We start from the raw sequence: 5,758 nt of genomic DNA on the forward strand, positions 1-5,758 counted from the left end.
AATCCTGTACAGAAGTCACTAGGCTTAACAACAGACAGACTCCATGGTGGTATAACAAAAATGGGCAAACCTAGGGCAAATACCCGGAAGCTCTTTAAGAGACCTAAACGAACCGGTGAATGGGAAACGTATAAAATTGCCCCCACCGAGTACAATAAAGAGATTAGATGTGCTAAGAGGAACTCATGGGCTCTTTTCTGTACAGGGATCAAGGACCATACGGGAAGCGCAAGAATCCACAGGGCTCCTGAAAAGACCCGATGGATCCTTCACGAACAGCTGCATGGAGTCCCTTAACTTGCTAGCCGAGGTGCATTTTCCTGACTGTTTGACACCGAACACAACCAGAACAATCCACACGCAGACTGGGATAAAACGCCCACGCGCAGAGGATTGGAGAATCGCCAAAGGTCTGTTCGACGAGGATAGAATAAGCACCTGGAGCAGATGGCATTCTCCCAGCTCATCTCCAAAAGGGACTGCCCCGCCTACTACCCTTCCTGATACCACTTTTCAGAGCATGTTTCGCGTGGGGGTCCCTTCCACTACAATGGTAGGAAGTGACGGTCCGCTACATCCCAAAGGTGGGGGGAAAACCAGCAGACCAACCAAAGTCATACCGACCCATTAGTCTTACATCCTTCTTACTAAAAACAATGGAAATAATCGTAGACAGGCATATCAGGGATAGTTTCCTTACCAGGAACCCTTTGTACAGACACAAATATGCCTATCTTCCAGGAAGATCTTCTCCACGCTCTTCAGAATCTAACAAGGAAAATAGAAAAGTCTCTGGAGGACAAAGAGGTGGCGGTGGGTTGTTTCTTGGATGTGGAGGGCGCTTTCGACAACACAAAACACTCTCTAATAGACAATTGCGTCCGGCGCAGAGGGGTTGATCAAACCACATGTCGCTGGATAGCTAACGACCTTAAATCCAGAATTATTACATCCACTCTAGGACAGGAAAGGGTCAGTTTCTTAGCTACGAAAGGTTGCCCGCAGGGAGGAGTGATCTCCCCTCTGCTATGGTCCATCGTAGTGGATGAATTACTCTGCCTTCTTAGCGAAAAAGGCTTCGACGTTCAGGGTTCGAAGATACCATCTCTAACCTCCTACAGAATGCTCTAAACATAGTAGCCAATTGGTGTAGTAAAAATGGGTTAAACTTTAACCCAAAGAAGACTACCATAGTCATTTTCTCCAGGAAAATGAAAAGGGACAAATTAGTAGAACCATTCCTTCAAGGTCAAAATACACACTTCTCCAAAGAAGTCAAATATCTAGGAATCATCCTTGATGACAAGCTCTCATGGAATCCACATCTAGATAAAACTATTCCAAAGACCAGGGCCTCTATCTGGGCCGGCCGGAAACTTATGGGACGGAACTGGGGCATCAGACCTAAACTGGCGAGGTGGGTATATGATGCCGTCTCCAAACTCATTCTTACCTATGCTGCACCCGTCTGGTGGAAGAAGGTGGAAGTGAAGTCCACGCAGGCCAAGCTCAGCAAACTACAGACTGGCCGCGATGAGAACAACACCAACGGCGGCTCTCGAGGCGCTGCTTGACCTGCCTCCCCGACACATTGTTATCAAGAAAGAGGCTCTGCTGTTTACAGCAAGGCTTATCTCAGGGGACAGTGTAGAGGACAAGAAGTATGTACACCCTTCCACTCTCGGGGTTATAGAACAAGAAGATGGATTGCGCATAAGTTTTTGGACCTGTGCCTACCGAGGTTTAACTTCTCACATAACTTCAAGGTTTTTTTCCCTGACAGGAATAACTGGGTCAATGAACGACCTAAACCCCAGAAGGACAGCCACATCTGGTATACTGACGGCTCAAAGACTGACCACGGCGTCGGAGCAGGAGTCTACGGTATACAACCCAGACTGCTCCTTTTCACCAGCATGGGGCAGGGTAACTGTCTTTCAGGCCGAGGTTCACGCCATTGAACTTTGTCTGAGGCAGTATGTAGAAAGTGGGGCAACCAAAAAACACATCTTTATACACTCGGACAGCAGAGCGGCGCTCCTCGCTCTTAAAGCGCACGAGGTCACCTCAAAGCTCATATGGGTACCGGGACACAGTGGAGTCCATGGGCAATGAAGTGGCAGATATTCTCGCCAGAAAAGGGGCTGCACAGGGATTCATAGGCCCAGGACCCTTTATCGGTCTGCCACGGAGCTTCGTTAGACGGAAGTACTATATCAGGATGAAAAACGAAGCACGACATTACTGGACCAATACCGGAGGTAACAGACAGGCCAAGTCCTTCATTCCGGTTATATCAACAAGGAGAAACGAAGAACTCCTTCACCTCAGTAGGCATGAAGTAAGAATTGTTACAGGCTTTCTTNGTATATGATGCCGTCTCCAAACTCATTCTTACCTATGCTGCACCCGTCTGGTGGAAGAAGGTGGAAGTGAAGTCCACGCAGGCCAAGCTCAGCAAACTACAGACTGGCCGCGATGAGAACAACACCAACGGCGGCTCTCGAGGCGCTGCTTGACCTGCCTCCCCGACACATTGTTATCAAGAAAGAGGCTCTGCTGTTTACAGCAAGGCTTATCTCAGGGGACAGTGTAGAGGACAAGAAGTATGTACACCCTTCCACTCTCGGGGTTATAGAACAAGAAGATGGATTGCGCATAAGTTTTTGGACCTGTGCCTACCGAGGTTTAACTTCTCACATAACTTCAAGGTTTTTTTCCCTGACAGGAATAACTGGGTCAATGAACGACCTAAACCCCAGAAGGACAGCCACATCTGGTATACTGACGGCTCAAAGACTGACCACGGCGTCGGAGCAGGAGTCTACGGTATACAACCCAGACTGCTCCTTTTCACCAGCATGGGGCAGGGTAACTGTCTTTCAGGCCGAGGTTCACGCCATTGAACTTTGTCTGAGGCAGTATGTAGAAAGTGGGGCAACCAAAAAACACATCTTTATACACTCGGACAGCAGAGCGGCGCTCCTCGCTCTTAAAGCGCACGAGGTCACCTCAAAGCTCATATGGGTACCGGGACACAGTGGAGTCCATGGGCAATGAAGTGGCAGATATTCTCGCCAGAAAAGGGGCTGCACAGGGATTCATAGGCCCAGGACCCTTTATCGGTCTGCCACGGAGCTTCGTTAGACGGAAGTACTATATCAGGATGAAAAACGAAGCACGACATTACTGGACCAATACCGGAGGTAACAGACAGGCCAAGTCCTTCATTCCGGTTATATCAACAAGGAGAAACGAAGAACTCCTTCACCTCAGTAGGCATGAAGTAAGAATTGTTACAGGCTTTCTTACTGGCCACTGTAGGGTAATGAAACACTTGTCAAATACAGGAGTTGTCAACTCTGACCTCAAAGATGACCAGTAGTTGAATAGAGGTTTGTTACAATAGATCGTTTCGGTCGCGGTTACTAGGTGACCTGCTCCCTCCTCTAAATCTAATCTCACCTAAACTAATCCCATACGAAGTGTGTACCATGATCTATACTAATATATATTTTGAAAGCCGTTTTCTTTTGTGTTCGCAAGGCTCGAGAACGGATGAACCGATTTTTTTGAAATTTCGGGCACCTGCCACACAAGTTCCAAGGATGGTTATAAGCCTAAAAGACTTTTGACATGTAAAGGGGGCGTGGCACCTCCGAAATTTTCATATTGCATGCCTCTGGAAGTGTTCATGGTAGAGTTCTGGAACTTAGTACTTACATATGTAAATAAAATCAATCGCATATTCTTGGAGAAAAATTGGAGCTATTGAAAAAGGGGGCGTGGCACCTCCCGTACAAACCGAAATTTTCATACTGCATATCTCTGGAAATGTTCATAGTAGAGTACTGGAACTTGGTGTGGATATATATGAAATAAATCCCATACTATTGGAGAACAATTTAAGCTATTGGGAAAGGGGGCGTGGCACCTCCCATACAAACCGAAATTTTCATACTGCATATCTCTGAAAGTGTTCATGGTAGAATAGTTAAACTTGGTATTGCGGAATGTATATGAAATCAATCGCATACTCTTGGATGAAAATTGGAGCTATTGGAAAAAGGGGCCTGGTACCTCCACCACAAACCGAACTTTTCATACTGCATATCTCTGTATCTCAAATGTTCATGGCAGAGTCTGGAGCTTCATATGGAGATATACAAAATCAATCGCATATTCTTGTAGAAAAATTGGAGCTATTGGCATAGGGGGCGTGGACCTCCCATACAAACCGATAGAGTTCTGGAACTTGGTATGGAGATATATAAAATCAATCGCATACTCTTGGAGAAAAATTGGAGGTATCGGAAAAGGGGGAGTGGCACCTCCCATACAAACCGAATTTTTCATACTGTATATCTCTGCCAACTACCGCGGGATCAGCCTTCTAAGCATAGGTTACAAGGTCTTATCGAGCGTACTGTGTGAAAGACTGAAGCCCACCGTCAATGAACTGATTGGGCCTTATCAGTGTGGCTTTAGACCTGGCAAATCCACCATAGACCAGGTATTCACAATACGCCAAATCTTGGAAAAGACCCGCGAGAAAAGGATCGACACTCACCATGTATTGGTAATGGTAAGAGCAATACTATTGCAAATAAGTGCTGTCAAGTGGCGCTGGAGTCGAGTTATTCCGTCCTATTCTGCATTTCGAATCGAATCGAAATTTTCTTCGTTTGGCAACTTTGGTATTCTGCGTTCCGTTTCCTTTCGATCAATCTTCGAAATTTACGATTATACCTAAAGGGTGAACACACCAAAACTGCGACACTTAGAAATTACTACCAGAAACACTCTAGAAGGCTTTGAAATTATTTTTTTTTTGTGTTATATAACTTGGAAGTTTAGATGTTATTAAAATGTTAAAATATTAGTTATTATTTGCTCCATATGCAAGTGATCGGTATTTTCATCGCACACGCGCCATCATTTTCTGCACGACTGCATCATCGACATTACGCGATGCGCACAACTACTTTGTTTTGCACTCTTCAATAATTTTCACTCTTTCACCTGTTTTCTTCAAGATTCCTGTGACAATTGACCAATATTCCCCAATAGGACGTGGCTCTGGGCTATTGGGTGGATTGCAGTCGTGAGATACAAAATTGACGTTATTTGCATTATACCACGGCAATGTGTCCTTGGCATAGTGGCAGGTTGCCATGTCCGCCTAGAACGATGGCCTTCTCCTTATCTGTTGATAAATGACAGAAGACGCCTTTTGAGGCACTCATCCCGATAAACTTGATCATTCATTGTCCCGGATGGGAAATAAGGGCTGCTCTTACGGCCGCAGGAACAAATAGCTTGCCAAACCATGTGGTTTTTCGAAATTTGGACTTCATTTTCAGCTTACAACTTTCAGGGGCATCTGGACGACTTGCAGCAGTATAAAAATCTTGACCTGCAATATATTTTGAATTCTTGTAGCAGTAGGTTTCGCAGTCCATAACAATGCAGTTGTATTTTTTAATTTAGAATTCATACAACTTCCGAATGCGGGATTTCGCTGTAACATTATACTTTGCGCCTCGGTCTGGCGCTGTTTGAGCTGTAGAACATCTCAATGAAGCTTTCCGCTTTACCTTTTGTACGAAAAACTGCGATCTCCGTACGGATTTTGCAACATAACGCGACAAAATCTTCGGATCTCGCGAAAACGCACTGAGGACCTTCCGGGCACTGTTTTTATCACTTTGACCATGCTAACCCCCGCTCCCTGGTTTTCTCGTAACTGTCACGCCTT

The sequence above is a fragment of the Rhagoletis zephyria genome, unplaced genomic scaffold (assembly GCF_001687245.7).
Source record: "Rhagoletis zephyria isolate East Lansing unplaced genomic scaffold, Rhagoletis_zephyria_1.1 Rzeph_scaffold_00888, whole genome shotgun sequence".
NCBI classification, from domain to species: domain Eukaryota; kingdom Metazoa; phylum Arthropoda; class Insecta; order Diptera; family Tephritidae; genus Rhagoletis; species Rhagoletis zephyria.